We start from the raw sequence: 12396 nt of genomic DNA on the forward strand, positions 1-12396 counted from the left end.
TCTGTGTCTCCAGCGATTCTGTGGGCGCTTGGAGATGCCAGCCTGGAAGGGCACAAGGCAAGGTGCTGGTGTCCGTGCCCTTAGGCCAGTGCCACCAGAGCTGGCTCCAGCAGCAGGGACTGCAGAGACGCTGTGGAGTGGAGAACAGCAGAAAGGAGCTGAGTTTCTGATGCCTTTCTTTTTGTTAACTAAGAAAAACATTGCTGATAGGTTCAGGCCCTGGTACGAATTCCTAAAAGCATCATGGTGGTCATCTAGTGTGGCTGACGACCTTAAAACAAAAGCCCGTCTTCCCAAGACCACCTCCCCTTCTTCTCCAACTTAGCCCAGGACATAGTTTACTTCCACCCTTCCCGCCACCTCGGGGAAGACCCCCAGTCAGCTCCTCAGGTACATCTAAACATCCCCTCCAAACTCCACCCCTGGCCAAAGGCCGTGAAAGCCTCAGCCTCCTTTTGTTCCAATCGAGAGAATTCCTCATCTTCCCACATTGGCTATATGTCCTCGAAGATTATAAAGCCCCTTCCCTTTTTCCTTCTGCCCATTTCTCTGCTGCGTCATTTACCTGAAGAAACCTATCAATTGCTAGCTTCTTTCTTTCTGTCTTTCTTTTGCTGGCTTCTTTTTGTACCAGGAATCAAACTCAGGACCTTGCGCTTTCCAGGCAGGTACTATGCTGCTGAGCTGTGTCCCCAGCGTCAGCCTGTTCACTGGTATGGTTTGGTTGTGCAACACGGGGCTTGCACCCAGGGCCTCCGCACAGAGCTGTACCCCAGGCTCTGACCGAAATTTTTGAAACAGGGTTTCATTAGGCTCTGAGTGGCCCAGGCTGGCTTGAATTTGTCACCTTCCTGCCTCAGCCTCCCAAGTGCTGAGATTACAGGCCACCAGGCCCGGCTTGTCTCTTTCTGCTAAATTCCATTTCCAGGCTCACGGGAAGTGGATGAAGAACACACCATGGAGGACACCCAGCTGCAGTGGGGGTGAAGATGCCTTGTCCCACAATTCGGGGCCCAGGCGGCAGCTGTTCAGCCAGCGCCCGACCGCGCACAGCCTCTCCCGTGGCCCTGGCAGCACCACGGCTGTGCAATCACAGTGTGAGGAGGACGAGGAGGATCAGAGTCTGAGGAACCAGGCTGCCCGGCTGTGTCTTCCTTCAGGGGTGGAGGCAGTTGCCTTCGCTGTGTCATCGTGCCCTATGACAGCTCTCATCATATACTGTCTTCTTGGGGACGCTGGGTACAGAAACCACTTTGGAGCACAGCCTCTCTGGGACACAGGCTGGTCTGGTCAGGGTGATCAGCTCGGTGGAGATGGGAGGAGGCCTGTGCTCAGCTTCCTCAGCGACACAGCCTGTGAGGAGGGCGCAGCGGGGGACAGGGAGTGGCTGAAGCCCACCGAGCGCTGCCCCTTCCCGGCCTGCTGCTGCGGTCATCCTGCGCCTTGCTTACGCCCATCCAGGCCAGCATCAGGCCGCTGTACTGCAGCCACAGCCTGTTATGCCCACTAATGGCTCTGCTGTGCAGTGGGAGCACCCGCGGATCGGCCCCTCTTCAACGCGTGGTTTGCTTCTTGCAGCCATTTTGCAAGTTTGAGATTAGCCCTGACCTGAAGCTGGGGTTAGAATTGCCCAACATCATGGAGCAGGGCCTGGAGACACAGGCCTGGCCCACGCTCAGTTGGCAGCCCAGGGCGTGTCCTTCACCCCGCCCACGCTCACAGCTGTTAGAGGCTTCAGAGGAAAACATTAGTAGTGACGTCAGCCGTTTGTGCAGTTTCCTCTTCCCAAAGGGCCGTTCCTATCCCATTTCCAGAGTCGCTGCCTGTTACTTGACCTCTCGTGGTCAGCCCGCAGCTGTTCCACAGCCCTGCTATAGCACCTTTTCTTAAACACGGAGATATCAACAGTGCTTCTTCACAGCTGGCAGAAAGCTGTGTGAGAGAGCAGGTGAAAAGGTGCTGGCTTATGCATGATGTCAGAGAAGAACGACAGGAAGAATAAAATGCACTGACCCTGGAGAGCAGGGAGAGAGCAGTCGATGACCTCAGCTTCCTGTCCAAGGGCTGGGAGAGGTGCCCCCCGGGAACTCTGCTCCGGAGCCGCTCGGCAGCTCTCCTCTGGAGATATGGCGGCTGTCCAGCCTGCACTCCAGGAAATGAGCGCAATTCCTGCAGGTCCGCTGCAGGGAAGGGACACTCGGGGGATTCCCAAAAGGGGAAGGGCATTTGAAGAAAAGTTTTAAGTGGAGGGAAAGAAAAGTCTCAGCTCACTTTGACTTGCAGTTGCCAGTGCCTACTGCCACACAGGTGCTGGTTTTGAAATTCCTGTGGCTGACAGCAGGTGGCATTGTTGCAGGCAGTCTGAGTTGGATAGAAAATTGTAGACAGTCAGACAGGGTCAGGCCCTAGAAGGAAATAACAACAGCCAGGAGCCTCACAACTGTGGAAAGGATGGAGGCCCCTGCTGTGAATCGACCCTAAAGACTGGCATCCAGGGCTGATCATTACTCAGGAAGAATTATGGTCTGAAGGCCCCCCGATAAGGTCCTGTTTTACATTCATGCCCCCTTGCTAGGTGACTCGCTACCCCATTTGGTCCTGGACCTAATCAATTTTACCTGAGCAAATGGTGCTTGTAATCCCATTCGTTGACCATAGTTTAGTCCCACCCTGCATCTGCCTAAGTGAGACCCCTTCATGTTTACCTCAGCCCCGCATGGTTTTACACTATAAAAGTCCCTGGAAGAAACAGCTTCCTGGGTAACCCGCTCGGGCCCCCCTTCCATCCCTCTCTGACAGAAGCTTTCCTTTCCAATAAAGTTTTACCCTCAATCTCTGTTTGTTCCTAAAATTCATTCTTTGGTTTTAGAGAACACGAACTCATCCAGGCCAGGCTGGGAATTTCACGTTCCTCTATCAGCATGACCCTTCCACAGGAGCCATGAAATCCCAAATTCCCAAGCTCCTTTGTTTTCCCAGTGTCATCAAACTCCTGGGCTCTGGAACGCCCCAGGACAGGGACAAAATTCACCCTCACTATCAGATGAAATAATACTGTGTTTTTTCCCACAAAATTCTTACCTGTTGCTGCTTCCAGGAAATCACCAAGGGTAAAAGCACTCTAAGCCATGCCAGAGTCCAGTGGCTTAATACTCCCTGGAGCTGTCACTGGGGCTCAGTTGGGAAATCATTCGGAGAGGCTGGAGTTGGGAGGGGAGGCCCTGGAAGGACCTAGGAGATGGCGCCCAAGGACAGAGTGCAAGCCCCCCACAGGCCCCGCATGGGGCCACAGCACTGCAGGCACTCCGGAAGCCCCGCAGGGCAGGAAAGTTGAATGCGTCCTCTGCTCAGCAGCACTCTCTGTTCAGCCCACACTTCAGAGCAGGCCTGAGAACAGAGGAGGAGTGGGCCCAGCTCTAGAACACAAAGAAGTGACGACCTGCAGCCCTGGCCGCTGCCACCCCACGTCTTGTCACCTCGGCTGGCTGGCTACACACTGTCTTGGTTGGCTTGGATACTGCACACAGCCCACTCTCCCAGTTTCACTGGCAAGATGGCCGGGTCTCCAAACACAGGAGGTGGCCTTGCGCAAGGTCTGCTTCCACGGGCGGGATTCTGATCTATCTGTGCCTGGGGTGAGAGGCAGCAAGCTCTGAAGGTGCAGGCGCCGGGCGCTGGTGTGTGATGCTTGCCTGCCACTGCTCTGTCCAGGGCCTGCCCCGACCTGGGCACTTCTTTCTCCACTTCTTCTCTGCAGTTTGTCTCTCTCTCCCTCCTGTCTCGCTGCTTTCTCCTCATCTCCCCCTTCTCCTTCCCATTCAGTTATTCAGCTTCAGTGCCACGCTGCACCTCTGTGAAGTACCACATTCCCCTTCCCACGTGCACCCGGGACTTGGCCCCGAGGCCCTGCTTCCGTGGGGTAGGGCCCTCACCGGGCCAGGCCTTTCAGGTGGCACGCCTAGACCAGTGCACACACAGCGCTGCCCTTCGAAGCTGCTGGAGCCAGCTGGGTAAATGAGCAAGAGCCGCCAGGGTGAGAAAAGCAAGACACTGATTTCGGTGAGAAGGAAGCATCTCATTAAGCTCCTTGATTCTAAACTTTTGCAAACATGAAATATACGGCTGTAAAAAGCCCAGAACCAGAACCACAACGTGAAAAGCTGAATAAAGTCTGTGCTGCCTTCAACTCTGCTAACGACACATTGCATCTTCGCATGATCCAGTTGTGTGGCGGAATGGCTCTGAGGGTTTTTCTTCTCCTTAAACACCCGGAATTCATGCCTCCCAGGCCTCCGGCTGCCCCCTTCCCAACCTCCTGTCCAGCCCCAGGTTCTTCCCTCCCACCAGCCCAGTGGGCCTGACGCACGTTGGGAAGCAGGAGCAGCTGCTCCGGCCACACTTTCTAAGGACCTTTCCTGGCTGTGACCACTGAAGCCTCCTGTTTCACACCAGTAACTCCATCAGCGGTTCCGCCAGTAATTCATGGCTGTGGGAGACGCAGCAGCTGCGAGGAAAGACGGTGCACTATTAAGGAAGGTACCTGCCTGCTGAGGTGCGCTCAGCCCCTGCACTTGGCCCACTGTTGCTGCGTTGCTGGGCTGCCCACTCAGCGGCAGGCTCAGCCATGGGAGGCCTTGGCCTCTCCTGCTCGCAGGCAGCCCACGGTCGCTGCTTCCTCACAAATGGAGGCGCTTCCTGCCTTCTTTATTCCATTGCAGAATCGAAGGATTTAAGACACGATCCAGGCAAACTTTGGGGCTGGCACACATCATACCTGTCCTCGCAGGCCAGGCTTCCTCGGGCTGCTCTCTGGCCTGCTGCTTCCAACGAAGGCCAGTGACTGCAGCATAGGCCAGGGCTGCCACAGGCGGGGCGTGTGTGGTGGAAACACACATCCAGGCCTGGGCTCCGCACTGGTGTCTGGAGCAGACCTGCTCGGTTCTCTGCAGGGCTAGGAGGGCCAGGCCCCCTTCTCCCTGAGTCTCCCCAGGTTCTCCCCTCTGCACGGTCTGTGTCCAAACCTCCTCTTCAAAGGATGTCAGCAAAGACAGGTTAGCATCCGCCCTAATGGCCTCGCTCAATTAGCTCTGTAAAGTCTCTGTGTCCAAGTATGGGCACACCCAGGCACTGGGGCTTAGGACATCACCGTGTGGACTTTAGGAAGGCGGGTATGGCTTGGATCTGAAGTGGCCCCAGAGCCTCATGGGTAGGGAAGCTGACCGAATTGCAAGGGCACCGAAGCTGGCTTCCTCCCAGGAGCTGGGGCAGGGCTGGAGGTGATCACTGCTGAGCCCTAGAAGGGGTGTTCTTGTCCCCAGCTCCTCCGTTTTCTCTCTGTCACCTGGCTTCCCTGAGAGCAGCTGTCCTTTGCCAGGCTGCAGTTCCTCAGTGTGTCCGTGACTGGAGAGAATTAAGTGAGCTCAGCAGGGTGGGTGCTGGCCTAATGTTACTGAAATTCTCTGAGGAAGAGTTGGTCTGGACACAAACCTGCAGAGGGGCCCTTCCCATGCCCTTTCTGCTTGGTGCCTGTCACCCAGACAAAGACAGAGACCTCTAACACCATGACCCCAAACACCCCACTCCTCCACACTGAGTGCTGGCAACCGTGTCTCAACTGTGAGGAAAGTAGCTGAGATGGGTATAAAGCCAAGGCCTCTGCGAGTGTGACTGTAACACTTGCACGCTTCCCCTACTCCGCCTAACGAGAGCTCCTACATTCTCTTCCGAGGGGAAATGGTGCATGAGTATTCCACAAAAATGGGAGAAGCTTCTAGGAACTCTTGGCACTGTGAAGTGAACCAATACCTTAAACTTCTGGCTACAGCCAATTTTCCTGTATAATACAAGCTTAGGATAGCCCTTGTGTTAAGACATAAATTGACCGTGCGGCCCGTGAGGGAGATTTCCGTCAAGACTCTATGTCCTCAGCGGGTGTAGTGGTGCACATCTATAATCCCAGCACTTAGGAGGCTGAGGCAGGAGGATTGCTGTGAGTTCCAGGTCAGTGTGGGCTATAAAGCGAGCTCAAGATCAGCCTGAGCTGCATAGTAAGATCCAGTCTCAAAAAGACAAAAAAAGCTTCTATGTCCCCTCTCCTCCTGGGAGGGCGGCGGCCGTCCCCAAGGCCCAGCACCAGTCCCCGGAGTCCATCAGGCGGAGGGCCATGCTCAGCGGAGCTCTCGGCCCGGGGCCCAGCCTGCCCAAGGGCGCCCTCTCCCTCCTCGCTTCTGCAAGGCGGAACTGTTTGGGCCAGGCATTAGGGCCTTGGGTTTTTAAGCTCTGAGGAACAACCCCCAAAGGCCGTGCAGTGTGCGTGCGGCCATCGCCGAGCACCCTGCAGCCTGCCCTCTCGCGGCCCGAGTCTGCTCGGGCCAGCGCAGAGCCGGGGAAGTCTAAGCGAAGCCACGCGGCCGCTCTCCGGGGACGCTGCGCCCCCACTGCTCGGCGGCCCGCCTGGCAGAGCCAGGACCAGAACAGTCCCGCCTACTCTGCCCGAAGGATCTGAGGGAGAGGGCTTCGCGAAGAGGGCACGCAGCGGGGGACGACGAGGACGCTTCCCCTGCTCGGTGCAGACAGAGGCCGGGCAGCTCCAGGCGCTCTTACCTGAGAAGAGGGTTTGTGGTTCCCGGAGAACCAAGCAATCCGTTCCTGTGGGATGTGTCACACACACACACACACACACACACACACACACACACACGACACACTCAGGCCCAGCACACCGCAGGGCCACTTCCTGCCCCAATCAGCACAGCCACACTGCCCTACGTGCCCAGGGGCAGAGTCCTCGCGCAGCCTGGGGGACCCAGGGTGTCTACTCCAGAGGTTTCTCAGCCCACATTTCTATTCGGCAGGCGTGGCTTCCTCTTTGTTGTGCTAACTTCGGCGGTCCGATCTGGGACTTCGGGCTTTAGTGGAACTCAGATCACCTGACCAGAGGCTCCCAGCAATGTGAGCTTGGGCTCTAGGAGCCCAGCAGCAAAGGTGTGTGACAGCCAGCGGCCCGCAGGGAAGGGGCTCGGGTCAGTGCCCAGCTTCCCAAGGCTGGAGCCCGGGGTCTGAAGAACAGCCATGCCGCGCAAGCAAGTCCACCCCAGCCAGCCAGATATCTAGGGGTGGCGGTCCCCAGGAAAGGAGCTGAGCAGCACCCGGGAGCTGGGGACCATGAGCAGACAGTGGCCCCACGCGACGCAAGCTCCTAGGAGTGGGGTGTCGTGGTTCAGGGACCTCCCTGGCTCCAAGTACACAAAGGAAATGGAATATTAGAGACAGAGCCAGACTCTGGTCTGCGGAAGGCGGGCCACTCACAGGCTCACGCCGCATCTCAGCTGTGAGCAAAGGCCAGCACTGTGGGAAGAACACAGGCGCTGTCCCCACAGACCCCAGGAGGCTGCACGTTATGGACGCCCTGGAAAACAGCAAGGCTGAGTTCACCCTCAGAGTCGTACAGGAAGCAGAGAGGTGCTCCTCGGATCTCCATTTATCAGTGTGGCCCAACAAAGGCGGGTGGATCCAGGACACGTCACTGGTGCAGCGACAGGAACAGCTGTGTGCCAGGTGCAGGGCAGCCCTCACTGTGCACAGCTGCTGACCAGAAGGGGCAGGACACTCTCACGTCCCTCCTCCCACTGACGTCTGTTGCCTTGGTCAGCATGTGTGACACAGATAGTAAGAGGAGCGAGTGCATTTAGTTGTAAGATGACAGGATGCCACTGGATGCGACACTCGCTAGGCCAGGACTGCTCTGCAACTGTGAATAGGTTAGGGTGGGCACCACTGAGAAATGGCGGTTTCTGCCAAGTCCTGATGAGGTGAGGCTATGGTTCTAGTAACTTAGAGAACAGCCCTGCACAGCTGGGTGGTGTCTCTCAGACCGGGAACAATGTTGGTGTGTGACCCAGAGGCAGCAGGAGGCCGGACCAGAGGCCCAGGCAGCCTTCCAAGAAGGGACAGGAGGGGCAGGGGTGTTCTACCATAAGCAGCAACAGAGCAGGCCCAAAATCAGCTGGGAGCAGGGCGTTCTGGTTGGTGTGCAGGGAAGCAGGCGGATTCTGAGCGTGGTGGCTCTGGTGCCAGAGCCAGGATCCACCTTTCGTGCACCCCAGAGGGCGTGCTAGCAGACCACATGGAGGCGAGCACTGGGAGGCGAGCACCAGGCCTCCAGCTATCCGCAGAGCCTGCTAAGTCTGGAAGGGAGGGGGACTTTGGGGACACAGCCCGAATGAGGATGAGGGCAAGGCTCAGCTGTGGCAGACAACCCACAAGAAACACTGGACAGGAACTGGACACAGCAGCCTAGCAGTCAGGAGAGGAGCTCAAGGTAGAGTGACCACCTGGAAAAAACGTGCAAGCCCAAGACAGAACGCTCCCCATTCCTTGGGAGGGCAGGCCTGCCGCCTGTAATCACCTTCCCTGGACTGCGCTGTGCGCAGGAATACTCACACAGCCATGTCCGCAGCTGTGTTCACCTAGCTCACCATCTGCCAGGTACCCTTTCACAAATACTCCCTCCGAGGAAGACAGGACACAGCAGAACCGAAGATGTCCTGCGTGTGCTGAGTGACAGTGAAGAGGGCACTGTGGGAGCAGCTCTCAGCTTTCCCAGGCTGTGCCACATGCCCGAGGCAAGCTGGGAGCAGCCCCACAAGTGAGCGGAGCTGGAGCCTCGGCTCTCCTCAGGCGGTGCAGCAGGCAGCACTGTGGACAGCAGCCATGGATGGCCTCCACCTCAGGCTGCACAAGGCTCTTCCCCTGTATGAATGGCCCCTTGGTCCTGCCAGTCCCCGCGGGCCTCAGCTTCTGGGTGGGCAGGACCTGCACTCCTCCATGTGGATGGGCTATTGGAGACCAGGCATCCTCTGGCTGACAGGGCCTTCCCTGTGCTGGCCTTGCAGGAATGTCACCCTGAGGCTGGGGCTTCTGTGCACAGGAAGAGAAGGAAAGCCAGTGCACAAAGAGAACATGCAGACTGGTTAGAACTGAACTTTAGCAACAAAGCTAGATCTTTATCATTGAGGTATAGATAAGCCTTCAGAAAAAGTCTAAATTTGGTTGAATTATGCAAGCGATTTAAAAATGTTAAGATTTCAATACACTGAATAAATTTTAGTGTACCACATACACACTGAAAATTAATCTTTCATAATGTAATTTAACTATTTTATATAGTAATAAAATCTAAACTGTACTAAGATTCCTCTCACAAAGAAAATTAAGGATAGCCTTTATTATGTTTAAACAATTTACATTACTAAAATTATTTCAATGAGTCCACCGGACTAGAAGAAAACATCTGGACAAGCTGATTCAAAGGTCACTTTCTGCACCTCCTTTGCCTGCCTGCAATCCGGCGCTTAGCTTGTAGCTCCCTTGCTTCCGTGACACTCACCTCGAAATCCTTGTGAGAGGAAGCTGTGCTGATGGCAAGCACGTCTTAGTTCTGAAGCCACCGCAAACGACCCCACTGCAAACGACCCCAGCGCAGTGGAGGTGCCTGTGCTTCTCCAGAGACTGAGGGGCTGGCCTGACTGTGGCTGCGATGGGAGATCCACAGGGCTCTGACGGTCCCGTGGGATCTTCCGTGTCTGTGCTGGGAAGTCGAAACTCCTGCAAGCCAGTGCCAGCGGACATCCTTGGTCAGCCCCGGAAGATGCCTGGCTCTCCGCTAGCCCAACCACATGGAGGAGTGTGGGGCCCGCCTGCCTGGAAGTCTAGGCCCACGGGGACGGGCAGGGCCAGGGAGCCATCCAGAGAGCTCAGCGAAGAGCCTCGCCCAGCCTGAAGGGGAGGCCAGACACCCTCCCTCTCCTGTGTTTGTTCCAGAAGGGCATTGGTGTCAACTGAAGGGGCTCCAGCGACCAAGCGTCAGATTCGGGAGCACAGCAAGGCAGTCCTCACACAAAGGCAAGCTGTGGCAGCAGTTTTATTTTCTTTAAGTAGAGAAGTGCTTACCTAGTACTTTTTTTCTGCCAATAATTATGTCTGCTTACGACATCTAGATTTGTACTTATTTTGGTCTGGGTGAGCGCCGCTGGCTGATCAGAGCCCAGGGCACCTACAGGGACATGGCAGGGAATAAAGTGCAAGAGAACATTCCAGGTACAGGGGCTCAGGGGAACCTGCCTCTGTGGACAGGCACAGCAATCTCCCCAGTTGTCCCCTTTCTTAGCAAGCCAGGAGCACGGGAGAAGGCTCTTCCTGGACGGTGTCCGTCATAGGCGGGGAGCAGTCAATGGGGAACAGGCCCTTCCCACAAACTTGTGTTCTTCAGGTTGTCCTCAGCAGGTGCTATCTTTGTAAAAATCTTTTTTATTTATTTGGTACAGGGTCTTACTATGTGGCTCAGACTGGTAGTGATCCCCCTGTGTCAGCTTCCCCGTGCCTGTGCTGGTGGCTGGCCCAGTGAGGGGCTGGCACGGCACGCAGTACCAGGGATCACACCTGGGTCCTTGTGCTGGCCAGGCAGGTGCTCAGACTGCCAGTCTACCTCCCTGGCCCCAGCAGGAGCTATCTGGCTTAGCAGCTCTGGTTCCAAGCTTTCTCTGTGCATCCAGGAAGCATGGGCCTTCCCCACACGTCTCTGTTCCTAAAGCAGGTCACCCTGGCTGTGAGACCATGGGGATCCCAGGCACACAGCCGGGATGCCAGCCAGGTATCCTGGTCCCCAGCACAGGAGAATATAACTTCATATCCCCTGGCTCCCCATGAATAGGCACCTTAGGCTCTAATTTTGCCAGGTGATCCTGGAAGGAAGCATAAAGTGGAAGACAGGATGGGCGGTTAGCATCAGTGCGGACCGTGATGGGCACAGGTAACGGGCTGAGTGGAGGAAGGCCCCGGCAGCCACGCTGGAGCCAAGGAGGAGACGCAGTGAGCGCTGTGCATTAGAATACGAGTTACTCCATGCTCTGAGGACACAGGCTACTGCAACTCTCGTTGAAAATGAAACCTCTAGAATCAAAACTCACAATAAAAAATACATTTAAAATGATGCTAGCAGTATGGATCAAAATACCCTAATGAGAAGCCAACAGGGTTAGGCTCTGTCTGCCCACTCCTACAAAAGATAGCAAGTTGCAAAGATGCAATTCCTAAGGAAGAGACTTAAAAGTTTGCCACTGAGAAGTATCAGTTTCACATTGTGGCCCAGTTTTGAAATATACTCATCTACATAATCAGACAAACCTGGCCGAAATTTAATGGGTCAAAACCTCACATCCTTTCTTTTTCCTTTCGTTGTAGTAAGAATATTAAGACTTGGGAAAGAATACTGAAAGAGTAGGAATTATTTAGAATCATACTACAGTGGGAAATTATTAAACTTAACCATAGAAGGGAGAAATGAATTGAACTACAGACCTCATGTTTTAGAATAAGGTTAACTGAATATACAATAAAAATTTTATAATGACTGCTTATGTGTTTATTAGCTGTTTAAGGTACTTCAAAACTTTAGGAGATTCATGTCTGCTAAATTAATACCCACCATTTAAAATTTCCCAGAGAATTTACTTAGCCAATTTTGAAACTAATGTTTTAGTGTTCATGAAAAATCAGGTTTCTAAGTTGTATTTTTTCTGCATTTCATGAAATGAACATTAAACAAAGTATCTGTAATTTTGAGTAATCTTTATGTCTTAAAGTCCTTAAGACAAGGAATTAACTATGGTATAAAAGCATAATTCAAAAGAGAAAAATCTATAATAATGACTCCTGCTAGAATCCAAAGGAAGAAGTGATTTATTTGGCACCAGGAATCAAACACAGGCGCCTGTGCTGCTGAGCTGCATCCCTGGCCCAAGAAGTGATTTTAAAAGCACACACAAACACAGAGCATGTGTTACCTATTCCTTCCAAGCATGCTCATCTGCCTTATTTTAAAAACCAATGAATCATAGCTTAGCACAACCGCCTGGGTTATGGGGAATGCTACATGATTCGACGGTACACTCTTCCCACCACACCACTGCAGCTGAGGGAGGCACAGGGCCCGGGGGGGGGGGGGGCACAAAGCGTCGGCTCAAGGAGAGGCAAATGCAAAGCTCATGCTTCAAAAAGGCTGCCCTGTGACCAATCACAGACTCTGAATAAACTGCAGGGTTGTAAGGAAGCCCCTCAAAAGCTAAAAGGATAAACACAAAAGTGGTACCCGAAAAACCATGATCTGGGCAAACCATTCCAAATGGTAATATTCAGCATCCTTAGCACAGCCAGGGTGAAAGTACAAAAGGGAAAATGAGGAGCACTCATCTGCCCTGTGGGACTTAAGAGTGCTGCCTCCCTGGCACTTGCTTCTTCTAGACGAAGGGAAGGAGGGACTTAGGAGAAACCCTTAAGAAAGAAAAAGAGAGAGAGAGAGAGAGAGAGAGAGAGAGAGAGAGAGAGAGAGAGAGAGAG

Source organism: Octodon degus, unplaced genomic scaffold (genome assembly GCF_000260255.1).
Source record: "Octodon degus isolate 3935 unplaced genomic scaffold, OctDeg1.0 scaffold00034, whole genome shotgun sequence".
NCBI lineage: Eukaryota > Metazoa > Chordata > Mammalia > Rodentia > Octodontidae > Octodon > Octodon degus.